Consider the following 18,608-nt stretch of genomic DNA (forward strand, 5'->3'; position numbering starts at 1 on the left):
TCACTACGAGTAGAAACCAACTCAAGTGCAGTGGGGTTGGCTTTCTGTTGTGTCTATTAGCCATTTTAAGTGTCCCTGCAGCCAGCCCCAGGTCTCACTAGCCAACCTCTCCCCTGCCTCTCCCCCTCTGTCTCCATCATCTGGGCCAAGGCCAATAGGTCTTAAACCAGAAGGGAAGAAAAAAAAAATAATAATAATCACCCCACTTCACTGTGCACAACTAAAAAGTAAGTCAGATGTACACCAATGGTGTAACAAACACCTATGTATCTATCTCCCCACTTCAACAATGATCTACATTCGTGGCCTGTCTTATTCAAGCAATACACCTTCATCACGAAATTTATTTTTTTTAAACACCAGTGCTGAGTCCAACTACAGATGAACAAATTCAGAATCTTTGTGGGTGCTCCCAAGGAGTGATCCAAGCAGGACTGAGAATTTGCCCTCAGGCAATAATAAGGGGGGGGACGACGACAGGCGGCAGCTGTGACAGTTAAGGTTCCCTGAGAGATTATTCCCTACACCACCTGAACCCCTCTGAGGTAAGCTCCTCCCCTTTAAACCCACCCACCCCATCCCTGGGGGGCTGAAAACTGTGCCCTAACTTTAACACCTTTCCCACAGGAGATAAGCTAAAATTGTGGGTTCCCAGGGGCCTAGGGAGTGACTACAAACTCTGGGAGAAATAACCAAAAAGCAAGCAAACACTAGAAGAGATAGGCCAATAAGCCAGGCAACCTCTCCCAGAGAAGGCAGAGCAGGGCCCTATAATGAGCAGAGTTAATACCAACAGAGGGAACAGAAAATGGGAACACACAGCCTGAAAAACAACAGACTGGAGGGAGTGGGAATAGCATGATTGCTGAAATAAAGACTCTGGGCAAGAGCGCTGAAGCACAAGCCATCAGCTATGATCAAGGGAAGGGACTCTCTTAAGAGGGGGCGGAGAAGGACAGAGATGAAAAGAGTGAGGCTAAAATTAGGAAACATGCAAAACAGGCCTGTAAAAAACTGCACAGTGGGGGCCAGAAAAGGAAAGAAAACAAAATACATGGACAAATGTTTGAAAACTCCTTCAGAGTTGGGGGGGGGGAGAGATTACGTTTCTGAATGAAAGGACCCTTAAGGTGTTAAATAAGATGAGTAAAGAAACAAAAGTTCATATTTATATGTATCAGGAAGATATTTAAGAACAAAGGAAAGGATTTTTCTTTAAAAAAAAAAAATTAGAGCTGCTAAAGAAATGAGAATCAGATTTCTCCACAACAACTCTACACAAAACAGAAACTAGTTAACAGTGTCAGTGTAAAAGAAAATGAACTGTGGTGTAGACTTTTACATCCAGCTAAGTTACTATTTACAAGTAAGGGTACAATATGGATATTCTCAGACTCGTAGGAGCTCAGATAAAGTTTATCACAGATAAAATTGAGCCCTCTTTGAACACACTTGCTAGAAAAACTATAACAAGGAGAGAAAATAATTCTAAAATTAAAAATTACTTACAAAGAAGTTGAGCAGTATCTGGGGCAAAATCTCTCATTTAAATAAATCACAAGAAAATATCCTTAAGAATAAAAAGCAAACATACACTTATATACAGATATTTAGATAAATAAGATAATAGAGAACTAAGTTACAGAACAGTGATAAATCTAAAATGTACCATGTATCAGTATTTTCGGGGGTGGGGGGGATTTTAAAAACACAAATCAGCGGGCTCGAGACCCCACCTACAGTTTCTCATTCAAAGGTTCTAGGCATGAGGCACAAGAATTTGCATTTCTACCAAACTGTCACAAAATACTGACCGGCCTTGCTCAGAGACTACAGCTCTAGATGTGGCCCTGGAGCTTACCAACCTAAGTATATGCGGAGACACAGAACTGTGTGAAGGAGGGCAAAGATACCAACCAGCTTCAGAACAAAAATGTAGAACAAAACTCAAAACCAAAACCATGGCGACATTTGCTCGTCTGAAAGAAAATGAGAGGGAGGTGGAAACACACAGGGGCTTAATCATTTCCGAAATAATCCAGATCCTGAACTCCAGAACAATAAATAAGTTGCGCAACTTTAAAACTCAAAAGAGGGAAAAGTGAAGCCAAAAAAACATTATAACAAAAGATACTCAAGAAAGTAATGATAAATGTTGTTATTGTTGTCATAGCTCCAGCGGGTTTTCAGAAGTTATAAATCACATGAGAGGTGACTGCCCATCTTTCTCCTGCAAATAGCTGGTGGATTCGAACAGTGTGCTTCATGTCAGCAGCTTAACTCCTTAATCACTAAGCCACCAGAGCTCAAAGAGAAACAGAAAACACAAAATAAGATGACAATGGGGAGTGTCAAGGTCAACTGGCATAAGATTATCCATAAAAACAATGTTCCACACATCTTACTTTGATGGGTAATGACTAGGGTCTTAGAAGCAGCCATCTAAGGCCTGTTATTGTTCAAAATAAAGAGTGAATAAAAATCAAAAATGCACAAGAATAATTAGTCTGAAAAACTAACTGATCTAACGAAAATTAACCTCCAACACCCTGAGATCAGAAGTGGATGGTTACTACTGTTGACCAGTCTAAAAGAAATCACAGTATAGAGAGTCCTGGACAGAACAGGAGAGAACTGAGGGATAAAACTCAAATACCATAACAATGAGCACATTTGCTAGTCTAACAGAGACTGGTGGAACCCCTGAGACAATGGACATTAGTGAACTCTGGCCTTAGACCTAAATTCACCTGTGTGGCTCAATTTACAGCCAAACAGACATGCTTATTGGATGAACAATATCAAGGAGGTATTCAGTAGAACAATCTATACAAGAGCAAAAGAGCAGTATTTGCCCAGGGAGAAAATTCAGAGGGCAGGAAGGAATGGGAGAGAAAGATGAATGGACACCAGAATCATAGGGAGGAAGTGCTGAAAGTGCTGTTACAGTGAATGGACTATAATTAATGTCATGAAACAAAATCTGTATGAGCTACTGAATGGAAGCCAGTTTACTGTGAACCCTCTCTCAAAGCATAAAAAAAAAGATGGCAGATGTTTAAATCCTAAGATAATTCTAATTACTATAAAGGAACTCAAGCTGTATTTCTTGATCAAAGACAAAAATCTCAACTTGTATTTTTAAAAACAGGAAACTGTATCATATTATCTGTAAAAAAACATTTACAACAAAAGGATATGGAAGCAAAAGTTTAGAAACAATGGATTTCTTTTTAAGGCTGTATCAGGTAAATAGGAACCAAAACCAAATAATAATTTCGTATCAAAGCAAATTAAGGCTAAAAACATGATAAAGGAGAATTATGTAAATACACATACATGGTTGGTTTTTAGGTGCCATCAAGCCAGTCCTCGCCTCTCGTTCTGACCATTTGTGTAACACAAGGCTATGCTGCCCAGCCTTGAGCCTCCCTACAATCATTGCTACGACTGAGCCAGGGCTTTGAACCAGTCTGGACCAGTTCAGTCATGGCAAGTGAAGTGAAACTAGAGCCAACCCAAATTCATAAAATATGAGTGTACCAGAATACAGAACTGAAAATATTACGGGGGCTGGAGCCTCCGGAGAGGCGCAGGGAGCCCTCTTCAGGAGCCTGAAGTATGAGGCTGGAGTCCAGTGTACCCCCTGCAGTGGGCTGCCGTCGTTCAGCCAGGCACCACTGTTGACAGATTTGCCAGTCAGGAGATCTGGTTATTTTGTAAAGCACTGCTTTGTTTTCTAAGAGGGATACTGTGATTATAACAGGGCATTGGCTCATCATTTTTCCCATTTTGGGTATCTTCCTGGTATACCTACACTTCAAAATTTAAGTCCATTCTGGTTTCACTCTGTTGGCCATGACTGAACTGCGACACGCTAAATCGGTCTGGTTGTTGCAGCCTCCGTGTGCGTCCATCTCACAGAACGACTTCCTCTTTTTCACTGACCCTTTTCTCAATTGAGCATGATGTCCTCCGACTGTCTTGCATGTCTGAAGTGTGTGACATGAAGTCTTGCCATCCTGGGAGGATGCTGACTGTACTTCTTCCACGACTGACATGTTTGTTCCTCTACCATCCATGGTCTAGTATATGACCTTTAGTAATACTACAATGCAAATGAGTCTGTTCCGTAGTCTTCTTTATTCTCTGTTTAGCTTTCACAGTTTAGAAACAATTGAATCAAGTGCACTTTAGTCTTCAAAGTGACAAATTTGCTTTTTAGCATTTATTAAAGGACTCCTGCAACAGATTCATTTCTCCAATGGAATATGATGTTTAACATCTTGCTGCTGTACTGATTGTGGATGCAAGTAAAATGAAACTCCGGACTTCTTTATTTCCTTGACCTGTGTGCATGCGCACGTGAAGTTATGTGCTGTCGAGTCGACTGTGACTCATAGTGACCCTATACACAACAGCTCTGAATCCTGCCCTACCCTGAGCCAGTCTCACTGTCTCCGACACACCTATCTCATTACCGCAGTCACTGTGTCAATCCATCTCACGTAGGGTTTTTCTATCTTGCACTGTCCTTCCACCCTTCTAAACATGATGCTCTTCTCCAAGGACTGGTCCCTCCTGGGGGACAAACATGCACAAAGTATGTCAGGCAGAGCTTCAAAATCTTTGTCTCTAAGGAGTAACCTGTTTTCATCCTCTCCAGGAGAGACCTGTTTGTTTTCTTGGCAGTTCATGGTATGTTCAATGTTCTTCTCCAGCACCTCAACTCAACTTCTGAAGAGCTCAAGTCTTCTTCTGTCATCCTTAGTTACTGTCCAGCTCTCTCATGCACAGTAATATATACACACATTCACCAGAGGAGCTCCAGGGGCACAGTGTTTTAAGTACTTGGTTGCTAAGCAAAAAGTCACAGGTTAGTGGGATCTCACCAGCAGCTCTACAGAAGAAAGATGTGCCAGTCTGCTTTCATGCCGATTATAGTCTTGGAAACCCTCTGGGGCAGTTCTACTCTGTCCAAAGGGTCCCTAAGAGTGAGCACTGACCTACAGAACAATAGGTTGGAAGGGTTTTGTTTTTTTCGTATTTACAGGTAATCCCCAGGTTATGCACCTCAATCGCAGACAACTTCCACACGCCCTTTAAAGTTACATAAATCTGCCTTCACTTGAAACCAAGCCCCAATAGCAACACATTCTTTCTCACAATCACTTTCTCTTACTTTTAAATGATTAAACACAAAATTTCAGGACAATTTACCAGAAACTTGGACTAAGGGATAAAAGTCACATGGTTGTGAACAAATTTTAAGGAAAAACATTTGTTAAAGGTCAATATACATTTATGATGAAAAGTTTCCAAAAATTAGAGAAAGACGTAACTGCTTAAATTTGGTTCAAGCTTCTACCACAAATGTGCTTTCTACTAAGTTTCACTTGATTTTAAATTTGAGCTTAACTTACTTAGCTAAAGTAAGCTAAACAAGAAATGCATACACCTAATCCAATTTTTCTACAAGTTCTTCAAGAAACAGCCAGGAATGGATTTCATTTATATCCCAGGGACTGCTTATACGCCAAAAAAAGGGAAGGACAAGTCAAAAGGATACAGAGATTATAATCATATACGCACCTAACAAGACAGACTAAGCATACCAGAGTGTAGCAAATGTCAAAACTATAGCAAGAAAAATAGCAAAGATACAGCTGGGAATTGGATTCATGCTGATCCTTGCTAAGCAGCTAGTGATAAAGGTGGGATTTGCCCATTTTGACCCTTTTATGTGCAGTTGGTAGAATCAGAGTCCTTGAAAATATATACTGTTAAACAGCCCTCGGGTCAAAGAGGAAATTACACAATATTACAGCTGAATAAAAATGAAAAAGTACCACATGTCAAATCTGTGGAACACAGCTAAAAGAATACTCACAGCAACATTTAAAGAAAATGTTACGGCTTACGATACATTTATCAGAAAATGAGAAAGAAATCAAATAGGAGTGCTAGCTATTTGGAAAAATAATGGAAGAGTGAACTCAAAGCAGCAAGAATGAAATAAAGATGAGAAATCAAACACACAGACAAAACAAAACAAAGGCAAAGAGAAGATTAACAAACACAGGCACGCGTTCTCTTTAAAGATTAATAAGATAAAGAAACTTTATGCACAGTAGATAATAACGACATGTGTAGATAAAATGAGAAATGCATAAAACAGAAAATGACCACTAGCAAGACTCACAAAAGAATGATAATATTATGAATAATTTTGTACAATAAAATGTAACACCATGACGAAACTAGTACTTTTTACAAAATTTTAAAAAAATAAAAATATTAAAAGAATGAAATACTGACTAGATCAATGGCAAAGAAAGTAAACATCACCCCTACCTCCACAGGTAAGTGCTATCATATCCAAAATGCAGATCAACCTCAACATATGCAAATTAATAAAAAAGAAATTTAATCTGTTTTACGATACAGTTCCAATTTCAGGATAAGGATCATTAATAACATAATTATCTGAAAACTGTAAAACAAACCAAACAACAATTTTAAAACACAAAACAAAAAAGGACTTTATTCTAGGAATACAACATCAGAAATGCAATGCAATTTACCACAAACATGGCCGAAGGGGGGAATCACCCAATGTGAATAAATTTCAAGGGAAAGCATTTATTAAAAGTCAATACCTATTTACGATAAAAAGTTTCAGAAAACTGAGGGGAACTACCAGTTACAGGGAACTACATTAACTCGAATAAAGGTGTCTACCAAAGCTCTGAGTTGTACCTTTTAGCTCTCTTAGTAGTGCCTGGGGCCTTTCAAAGTGTGAAAGTTTAAAGATACCACACTTGGTCTCTACTCACCTGGAATAAGAGGAGGACTCAGGAAGGAAAGGGAACCACTTCCTTTGCTAGGAGAAAAGAACCGATGGCCAGCAGCTACCATTACTGGATATTTTGATCAAAAAGTCCACAGAAGAATCCTGACCGAAAGGAGGAAAATGCAAAACAGAATTTCATCTTGTCATGGACTCTACACTTCGGATGACCCCTGAAACTACTGTCCTGAGATAACCTATAAACTTTATCCAAAAACATCCCCTGCAGTCTTCTTAAAATCAAATAATAGTTAAGCTTGGCTAGGAAAGAATGGCTGTCTTAGCACTGTGCTCTTTCTCAAGATTTACCTGGAGACCAAACTGACTACGACAGCTAGAAAATGTAACAGAAATGAGTTCATGGTATCAAGGAAGGGATAATTAGGGAAAAGAAGGTAAGAATAGTTGCAAAGTTTGACAATTGTAACCAGTGTCACAGAAGTGTTCATGTAAGAATCCCTGACTTGGTCTATGTTCTGCTGTGCATGTTCTCAACTCTAACAACAAAGGGACATTTTAAATCCCCTTTAAACACCTTCCCTTTAAATCCAAGAAGGAATGGGACAGCCACTACCCCCATTATTTCACAGCAAAGTCCTTTAGGTTCTAGGCAACAAAATCCTTACACTCCAGTGTAAGGATTCAAATGAGAAGGACAAAAAAACTGTTGAGTTTTTCTGTATTATGAAATGACTGTCTCCAGAAAAAAAAATACCACAGAATTAAGTGGAACTAGTAAAACTATGAAAGATTCAATAAGCTTGTCAAGTCTCAAAATCAATAAACAAAAACCAATTATTTTCCTTTTATGTCAGCAATAATCAATTAGAAACTAAAAAACAAACAAACTAAAGACAGTACTTATAGTAAAAAAACCTACAGATTAAGTTAAACAAAATGGATACAACTTCTAAGAAGGCAGACTTATACAAATGGGAAAAAAATGTTCTTGTGTTTTAAGGGTGGTACAATCCAAAAAGTTATCAATCCCTCCCCCCCGCCCAAGTTTGTATATTTAAAGAAAATCCAATGAAAATTCTGGAAGACTTGAGGGGGAACTTGATAGAAGTTTGCCAGGGTGGGAGGGAAGGAAGGAACTTTGACTATCTAAATATTTTAAAAAAAGAAAACAAATGTGCCCATGCAGAAATTAAGACACGCTGTGAAGCCACAGTAATGAAGGTAGTGGCGTTTCATACAGAAGATCAGGAGAACAGAACAATGTCCTCAGAAACACACCCACACATACATGCGGGTGGAGGGGAGGGAGCCCGTCCTCAATCGAGAGAGAAGATGGGACTACTCTGCAGATAATGTTGGGGAAACATAAATTCAGTAGCTACCTATATTCTCATAAGGAGCTTTGTTAGCCAAGTGGTAAGATGCTGTACTTCAGTCCTGAAGGCACAAGGTTCAAATCCACCAGCTGCTTCAAAGGAGAAAGATAAGCAATCTCCTTCCATGTAATTTACTGCCTCTGAAAACCCACTGAAGGATCAGCTATGAGTCAGTTCCAACTCAACGGCAAATAACAAATACCATTTCATACCGTATACCAAAAAGTCAAACCCAATTTAAATTCAAAATGGAATTGTGGAAAGGAGAGCTCTGGTGGCCTAGTGGTAAGAAGCTACACTGCTCGCCAGAGGACATGTGGTTCGAATCCACCAGTGACTCCACATAAGGATGGGCAATCCCCTCCTGTGTGACCAACTATGGAGGGTCAGCCATGGGTCATTGTAACAATGCCACAGCTGTAAAAAAGGAACTTGGGTAGCCTCGCCTGTAGGGAGCTATCCAGTCCACCCAAAAGCTACGCCTCTCTGGCCATCGGAGTTCACCAGCAGCTCGGAGGTAGGAAGTCAGGCCATCTCCTCCTGTGCTGCTTACAACCTCAGAAACCCAATGCAGGTTTTGCTATGAGGTGAACTGACTCAACTCAAGGGCAATGAGCTTGACTTTCAAGTATCAAATGTGAAGGGCAAATGTATATGATTATAGAAATGTGATTGGAGGGACCAGTCCTTGGAGAGGGACATCATGCTTAGAACAGTGGGAGGACGGACAAAGAGGGAGACCACCGATGAGATGGAATGATGCAATGACTCGGTAATGAGGGTGAGTGTGTCAGAGACGGCAAAGATGGAACAGGACAGAGCAGGTTTCAGGGCTACTGCACACAGGGTCACTATGAGTCGCAAGCGACTTGATGGCAATGGCACATAACAACAAGAACACTTTTACTGCACAGTCCAGCAATCCCACTCCTAGACAGTCATCAAAAGACAAGTGTGTAAGAAGAAAAAAAAAAGGACAAGAAAAAAAGATACCTACAAGGATGTTCAGGGAGCTCTGGTGGCCTGATGGCAAGAAACTGAGCTGCAATCCCAAAGGCACATGGTTTGAGACTACCAGCCACTCCGTGGGAGAAGGATGGGCAATCTCCTCCCGGACGATTGCTGTTGTTGTTGTTATGTGCCGTCGAATCGTCTGCGACTCATAGCGACCCTATGTACAACAGCCCTAAACCCTGCTCTATCCTGTGCCAATCTCATTGCCTCTGACACACCCATCCCGATTACCCCAGTCACTGAATCAATCCACCTTATAGAGGGTCTTCCCCTCCTGCGCTGTCCCTCTACTCTACCCAGCATGATGTCCCTCTCTAAAGACCTGTCTCTCCTTACAACATGTCCAAAGTATGTCAGACGAAGCCCGATTAGCTCCCTCTAAAATCCTGCTGGAGGGTCAGCTCAGGGTCAACTGCGACTCCACGATACACAACAGTACACAACAGCAACAACAAATGAGGATGTTCCCCTCGGTGCTGCCTCTGTACTCAGGGTGTCGGTGACTATCAAGGAGGCATCAGCAGGGAACTGCATTTGTCAGCCAGGGCGCATTCTTAAGATGGAATCGGCTGCAGCTGCAAGTGACAAACTGCACGGACTGGGAACAACATGGGCCGCTCTTAAAAACAAAGAGGCGTGAGAAGGGGAAGAGTTACAGCACGATTGTGAGCACACTCATAAATGCAAACTACATCCACGTGCACGAAACACATTCTGCACAGCTATGTGCTCTGTCCATGAATCCCAGAGATGGAGCCAAGGTTGGGAACAAAGCTGGAGCTAAAATGAACGGGGCACTGAGCAGCCCATCTTATCTGGGGTGAGGCGCACACATGAACACACCTATCCAGAAGACAAGCAGAAATAGGAACATCTTGCCCATGAAATGGGGGTGTTAACTTGATGATCTTTCCTTAGCATTTAAAAAAATGTATTCTTTTAGCAAGTGGTTCAGAATTATATTGCATGAACTAACAAGGGCCCTCATTTCTGCTGCACTGAATCAAAGTCCCCACCTGAAGTGACAGACCCACAGGCAGACACAACCCAAACAGACTTGGCATCACGCTGTAACCTACAGAACCCATCAATTTCATTCACAATTTACACCAGGTTCTAATTGTATTTAACTGAATATTAACTATTCTAATTGCTCAGAACACTTTATTGGCTGAATTTAAAGCATTGAGGGACATCTGGCTGGGTGAATGGCGTCCTGCCTGCCAGGAGAATTGAGAGCTTAGAGTGTACATTTTCCCCCTCACACGCTATCCAGGACCAGAAATCCTACTTTCAATTCCACATCAAACCAAAGCGGTTAAAAGAAACATTCTCTGGTCTGCATTTTAATGGTAATATTCCTGCTTCAGAATTACACTATTCCTTTCCAGCTGCAAGGAACACAAGAACCAACTTAAAATGAGAAGGAAATGTTATTCTCATGTAACAGAAAGCTGGGAGCCGTGTGCAGACTGCAGGGCTAGATTATTCAGCAGCCGGGCACCATAAAGGCCCAGGCCCCCACTCTCTTCCTGCTCCCCTGCTCTGGGGGTTCACTTTGCCTCAGACTTCTCCCCTGACAAGCTATGACAGTGGGAGCAGTTCTCCGTAGCCTCCCCTCACACCATCATGTCCAAACACAAGAGAAGAGCCTTATCCCAATTTGTTTGCTCTGATCAGAGCAGTTCTTTCCCTGACATCGAACTAAAGTCAAAGGCCCACCGCGCAGTCAGTCGTCACCACAAAACCCCTCAGTACGGATCTCCCTAACAATGGCTCCAAAAGGGGGAAACACACACAAAAATCTGAAGGGAAGCCAGATGGGAGACCAGGGCAGAATGATTTTAAATAAAAATGAACCATAAATGAGGTATTACAATGAACTCTCTGAAACAGTAGTTCTCCACAAAGGTCTTTTCTGTGTGTTAAGCACGGAATAACCCACAGACTGCCAAAAGAACAAACAGGTTTTGGAGAAGGAACAGCCAGAGTGCTCCTTGGAGGCAAGGATGATGAGGCTTTGTCTCACATAATTTGGGCACGTTGCTAGGAGAAGTTCGTCCTTGGAGAGGGACATAATGCTTGGGAAAACGGAGGAGCAGCAAAGGAGAGGAAGAACAGGTGGGTTGACAAGGTGCCAATGGGCATGAGTGTGTCAGAGATTAGGAGGATGGCACAGGACAGGACAGTGTTCTGATAGGTTGTTTACAGGGTCACTATGAGTTGTACTAGACCCGACATCACCTAACACCCCCACCACAAAAAGGTCAAAATAAAACTCACTCAAAAATATCGAGTTACTCTTTGATCCAGCGATTCTGTTGTTGTTGTTGATATTGTGTGCGATCAAGTCAAAACTAACCTAGAGCTGACCCTCCAGCAGGTTTTCAGAGGCAGTAAATCATCTGGGAGGACACTGCTCATCCTTTTCCTGCAGAGCAGCTGGTGGATTCAAACTGTGTGCCTACAGTATTGCAGCGCAGTTTCTTATCAATAGGCCACCAGAGCTCCCTAATTCTACAGCAATTCTACTCCTAATTAAAGTCACCAAGGGAAATGACCAATCTACACAAAACGTGTACAAGAATGTTCATAGCTGTATTGTTTACAATCATCAAAAGATTTTTTAAAAAATCCCAATTATGGGGGGATGAGGTGGGGTGGGCGGAGAGAAGGGTGCAACAATGAATGAATGGAATTCCGAAATCTCTGTAGATGTTCATTGAAATGAAAAAGAAATAAATTAAAATATTTTTTAAAAATCCCAATTATCTGTCAGCAGATGACTGGGTACACAAAATGTGGCATATCTAGGTTAGTGGAGTACTATTCAGCCATGAAAAGGGGTGAAATCCTAGTATATGCCACAGCGTGAGTGAACTTTGAAAACAACATGCTCAGTTATATAAGCCAGATACAAAATGCGAGCCAGTGTGTGATTCCCTGTATGTGAAATGTTCTGAATAAGGCAGACCCAGTGGATCTCCCATGTGCCTCCTCCCTCTGAGCTCCTGAACCTCAGCTGCACACATTAAGAACATTGTTCAGTCATTCAGCAACCAGCCTTCATAAAAAGATGCCCTATGCCTTTCACATAAGTCGCACTGTGTTGCTGCTCTTGGACCCTGCCCACCCCTGTGCCTCCCTCGCCGTCTCTGCTGTGCTGACACCCATCGTCGTCACTGTGTCAATCCACCTGGTGGGAGGGTCTGTGAGGAGGACTGGTCCCTCCTGCTAACAAGCCCAAGGACAGGCTAGTCACACTTACAAGAGAGAGCTGTTCATCCTCTTGGCAGGCCACGAGCTAGTCAGTATTCTATGCCAACACCACAAAACAAGTCCTAGGCACCTCCAAGGCAGAACCTCAGATGCCGGGAGCCACACCTGTGCTTCACAGCTCAAAGTCCATTTCAGGAAGGTCCCTGTGAAAAAACTGGATGGCAGGTACACCTGGGGAATCTAGAATGGCAGGCGGCAGTTGTTCAGGACCATGTTGAAGGGACCAGTGGTGGTTCCCTGATCCACCCAACGCTTTCTATTAACCCCATGCACCCCATTCTCAAATGGAGCTCAACTCCTCCGACTCTAAGGGAGATGTGGGGGTGGCCAGCCTGAGCACCAACAACGAGTGGATCTATGTCAAGGTTCCTTGCCAAGAAGATCCTTTTCCTCCTAACAAAAACTGAAACAACCACAATTTTGTGACTTTTCTGGGAGGCTTGGGTTTAGGAACTAGGGTTTCTAGGCCCCAGGAGCCCAGGCACTCACATCTAGGAACACTAGGACTTGGCAACATTTTCTTCACTTGACTTACACCTTTCCTTTCACATGCCCCAAAGGGATGCTTACAGACTTACTTTCTCCCTAAGTCATGCCCTATCCTCGAATCCTACACGTTGACCTGCAACCTCTTCCTGTTTCCCAGGAAAAATATAAGAACCCCACAATAATGTGCTCAACCTCCTTGCAGCCACCCTGAACCTAACACAACCCCTTCCTTGCAAGCTCCAGCCTTCACGCACCCCGAGGTCTTTACAGAGAGGTCTGCATGGAGCAGAACCCCCACCTCATGTTGTCTCAGGTAAGGCTGGAGCCAGAGGCATCGTGAACAGGCCAGAGGCAGCCGCGCTGGCTCCGAACTGGCTTTCCTAAATAGCTAGCAGACATGAACCCCCTCACTGGCATGTAACTGACTTGCCATCAGGTATCACCCTATAATTAGTCATTGTAATTGAAGCCGAATGTAATTAATTACATAATTTTGAAGTGTTCAAGTTTAATTCCATTAAAATTACATCATGAAACTGGGGAATTACGAAGGATTACCGACAAAAAGCAAACAGGGATGAATAAAAAAACTCCGGCTCACTCGCATGCATCTGAGTCACACGCTCCCTCATCCCACCTGGTTTTAATCACCTGTGGGGCCCACACAGACAGGCAGCTGCACAGGGCCCACTTTGGAACACGCAGGAGCCGGTGACACAGGCCACTGGGCCCTGGGCCCTGCTCGGCGCCTGTACCCAGCCTCCACAGCCGCCACCTGGACAGGCAGCTCCCCCGGCTGAGCAGGTCTTCTCTGATCCGTGTCTCTTCACCTCTCCCTTTACCGCCGGGCCCACCACACTCTGATGTGTGTTCAGATGGAGCGTCCAGAACCATCTGCTAAAACACAAATCTGAATTTTAAAACAGATTTAAAACCTGTGGCTTCCCAGGGCCTTCGGACCACAATGAAAAGTCCAGGCAAGCTTTGCACATGCTTTGCATGAAGGTCCTGCGGTCGTTTTGCCCCACAACACGTGGCACTTGCCCTATATATAAATTACTCATTAATTAGGTTTATTTTGTCTCCCCAGGTACCATGCATACTCCTTGAGGGCAGAGATTTCCTGCTGCTCCAGCCATTAGGAGACGCCCACCCATGTCTCTCACTCCAGTCCTTTCCAGGGTCCTCTGCTCACCCCACGGCCCCTAACTCACATAGCAAGAGTCTCAGTCTTCCTGGAGACCCCGGGCTCGAATACAACCTGGTGCCCAAAAGATATGATTAGTGAATGAATGAATGAATGAGTGGCCCTAATGGACTTGCGGGGGTCAGAGACTATGAGGACAGCACAGGAAAGAACAGGGTTCGGATCTGTTGTTCACAGTATCTCTGTGGGTCATACTCGATGGCACCTAACAACAACAAGAGTCTAGGTAAACAATGAGTCCATCCAAAACCAAGTAAAACTGTAACCAACTTCACTCAAACGTGCTGTATTATTTCAAAGATGTGTGCACATTTTTGCATATTTTCTTTTAAAATTTCCTAACAAAACAATCTGCATCATTACCAAAAAAAAAAAAGCAAACACAGAAAGTAAGTCACCGGAACCCAGAGGAGCCGAAATGCTGTTTTTCCAATGATAATTCCGTCCGAAAAATAAACCAAGATCTAAGGAGTCATTTCAACAAGGAATGAGGCTCAAACATAGACCCTTATAAAATCTCTCTCTTCCTACCATCCACCTCCAGTCCCTCCAGCTTTGACTTAACAAACCCTATGACTCCCTGCCGGTCTCACAGTTGACATGAAGTCGAGGCTAGTATCATCACAGCAGTGACTAAACCAAGACTCCCAGGAATTCCAGGGTAGCTATCATGCTTTGGTCAACACGGATTTAAATGCAGACAAGAACACTCTGCAACAAATCACGAGCACCTCAGAGGAAGGCCACGGTCAGGAGACTCCCCATCCCACTCCAGACAACAGGCAGGACAGTGGTAGGCCTTCCCCATCCCAGATGCCCAGGTGCCACATCCAGACTCTCATGCCTAACACCTCCCCAAAACTACCCTTGTTGGTAAAGGAAAGGTATCTGGGACCAGCAAGGAATACAGTGAGGAGGGCTACCTTCAGCCGGATGCCATATTTGCACCCCCACTATCAGGTAAAGTCTGCGGCCGTGAATTCTCCTCAGCTGGAGAACACAGGCAACCGTAATGCTATCTATCAGATAATCCTCTTTGGAGCATTATCGCTGAGCTGACTCTTCAATCTCAGGTCAGGGCGAGGTTATACAAAACTACCCAAGTTCTCCATGCAGCAAGGCTTCCTTCAACCAGGTGTGTCCCTACCAGTCAACCCGGGCACCTTCATGGTCATCCAGAGAGCTGACTCCCATCACCATGTGCCCACACCCCAGCTCACCAGGTCATGGACGCAAGTCCCTAAGTGTCCCCATACCCACCACTCTGGGGTTTGCAGGAGTCAGTGGGATTGCACAGGCTGGCCACCAGCAGGTTTCCTGTGTCTTCTACACACACACACACGGACTGCTGTGCAGATAAAATGAAGTAAATCCACAGCCTAAGCCCACGTCTGCTCACAGTTAATACTCTAAGCATGGTAGTCAAGAGTTTAATTTTAAAAAATGAAAAAGGCTTCTGGAGCAATACCTTTCCTCTCTTCCCTTGCTGTAGTTCTAGCTCCAGACGCAGGAAAAGCAAAGATGGGGAGGGACCCCAGTCACAATGAGTTTTTCACTCCTCACCTCAAACATCATGCTTGACTCTTACGCACCATCCAAACCTCAAAATCCTCCACATGCTTCAAACTCCAAGTTGCTACTAACTCCCTCCAGCCTTCAGCTCCAACCCTGCCTGCTCCAGCCCAGAGCTCACCCCTAAATGCCACCAGTCCCCCAAGACCGAGGAAGCACACCCTCTTCCCCTCCCCGTGGGCTCCTTTCCCGACCTCTATACACAACACCAATCACTGTACTGGACCCAGCCTTCCTGGGCTCCTCTCCGTCCCCTTTGGTAAAATCCTAGCTTTTCCTTACTTCCCCAAATTGGTGCAAATGTTCATGCAGACAAACAGTGACATCACAACTACAAAAATATCCTAAGTACTTTGACTACACGAAGAAACAGAGTGAGCATGCAAGCCATGGTGGGCACTGCTCAAAATGGGCTTGCCTGAGGCAGGGGCTGCTGAGGAGAGCCGAGGGGACAATGTGCTGGGGAGGGGGAGAGGGCACTCCTTTGGTGCTTGCACCAAAGCCTCTGTGCGTCTCACCACTCACTTCCCTCACGTGTGTTCTGTTCTGATCACTGCAATGCACACTTTCCCAATCATGGGGTGAAATGCTTCCTCCTGCTCCAGGCTGTGAGCAGAGCCAAAGACTAAATCTGTCTAAGAGCTGTTCTGCCCAATTCTACTCTCAAAAACCAAGAATAATTTCTATTTTACATGCCACAGAGACAATCATGTATATTTAACCAGCATGCATGCCATTTTGAAACGAAAAGTTAACAAGTGGAGCTAAAGAAGAGACTCATGTCCACAAGCCTGCACTCTTCTCTCTGAGCACCCATCGGCCACTCTCAGCACCCTGCCACCCTGCCATGACAGAGCCTGCCTACTCACCCACGCTCACGACTCACCCACGCTCGCGTCACGTGCACTCGCCAAAGAAACCCCAACTCAGCATGCAGAGCTGCCTCTTAAAAGAGGCTCTGTCCTCCCTGGGTGTCAAGGACCAGGATAGGCACTGCAGCTGACAGGAGCAAGCAGAGGGCGACCAGACGCTGCTGAATGCGAGGACTCGGTTGGAAGGGCTCTGGGGGAGCTCAGCCCACAGTCTGCCCCACGCTGGGGGCAGAAAGCCCTCTTCCCCGTTCTTTCCCCAACTCAACCAAGGGTTCAGTGCAAGCTTTACCTCCCCTCCACTGCCACCCTTCATCTGCAGCGCCACAGCTCATGTACACCCCTCCATCAGAGCCCAGCCCACCGCCCTGTCCACTCTGCAGCGCACTCCTGGTGAGACCACCGCTATGTTGCTGTGCATCTGATGAGCGGTCATTAAAGGAAGGGAAGATGGAACACAAACGAGGACTTGAGACAGACACATGGAGGGGAGAGCAAGCAAAACCCCCAAATGGGCCAGAAGCTGAGGTCATTCTTGCTGAAGCGAAAGGTCTGGGTGAGGTAGGGAGCCTTTCAGCCAGCCTGAGGACCCCCTGTTCTGTGCCAAAGGGAGCCACTGTGGGTACATAAGGCAAGAAATGGTGTGGCAAAATCAACGGTTTGGGAAGATTCATCTGGCAGCCACATCTATGTTTCAAATGGACAATTTTGAAACAAGTAAATACCACACACTCAGCTATTGTACAGGAGAAAGACTTGGCTCTCGCCATCAGCAGCACCCCAAACTAACTATATACACACACCAAACAGATTTCATTAAAGTATCAGTGTGTTATAAAATGACAGCATAATTATACACCAACACAGAGCAATGTGAAACAATCGCAAACCACGTCTTCTGACAATAACATTCAGCCTAACTGGCAACCCCACGGCACTACTGACAAATCCAGGTACCAGGAGCGAGGACTAGGGTGGTGGGATGGCTGACCACTCCCTCTGGACAAGCCTACATGCCCCCCCCAAGAGGTACACTGCTCTCCGAGGAGCCCCTGTCACATGGTGTTACTAGGACCATGGCTGACGCCAACTGTAAGGGGTGGGTGCCTTGCAGGAGCCTGGGCCTTCTGTCTGACTCCTTGGTCTCACACATGCTTGCCAGGCAGAAACACAACTCCAAACTTGAACTTGTCTCCCACTTGGCTGCACGATGTTACAGCACAGATTATTGCATCAACGTGGAGCTGAAATGAAGCAATCGAGTAAGTTCATGATTCTACACGGGTTTAAATGACTGCTCCCGTACTTACAACTGCTTCCAACTGTACAGCTTATAATATCTCTGCTTCATGAAGATGAGGAAAAGAAGGAATTTGGCTTTCAGGCAACTCATTAAAAAAAAGTGATTTCTACAATGTGGCCGGACTAAAAACTTTAACTAGAGAGTGTGTTCTCTGGGCAGTTGCTATTTCCACGCTCAGTCAAAACAGAACCACGTGATAGATACAGCAGTAATTCGCTACACACACAGAACTGCACAAAGCTTGGACGCTGAGTCCACAGCCACCAAGCAAACCTGAGAATGAAGATACTTTCCGTCACTGACTGCCACACCTGTCAGAGCAGTGCAGTCACAGGAGCAACAGAATGTTCCTATTTTCAGGGAAAGCAAGAAAAAAAGAAATCATTTCCAAACCTCATCATACAAATTAAACACACAATCCAGTCCCTCCAGCAAGAATTTTCTTTTTCATTTTTATTTACATGTTATCTTTCAGAATTTCAAAGTAGTGGAACACCATAAATGTGTGTGTGTGTGTGTGTGTGTGTGTGTGTGTGTGTGTATTTTTAATCAGCTGTCACAACAAAAGAAGGAGACTGGCTTGGCAAGGCAGGAGTACGAGAGAGAAGGCAAAGAAGTGACGGGTAGTGGTGGCAGCCAGGGTTGGGGGCTGGCCCTGCATGACCATGGTGGCTCTGCCTCACCGCAG

This window comes from Elephantulus edwardii, unplaced genomic scaffold (assembly GCF_000299155.1).
Source record: "Elephantulus edwardii isolate Elephantulus edwardi_28Jun2011 unplaced genomic scaffold, EleEdw1.0 scaffold00080, whole genome shotgun sequence".
NCBI classification, from domain to species: domain Eukaryota; kingdom Metazoa; phylum Chordata; class Mammalia; order Macroscelidea; family Macroscelididae; genus Elephantulus; species Elephantulus edwardii.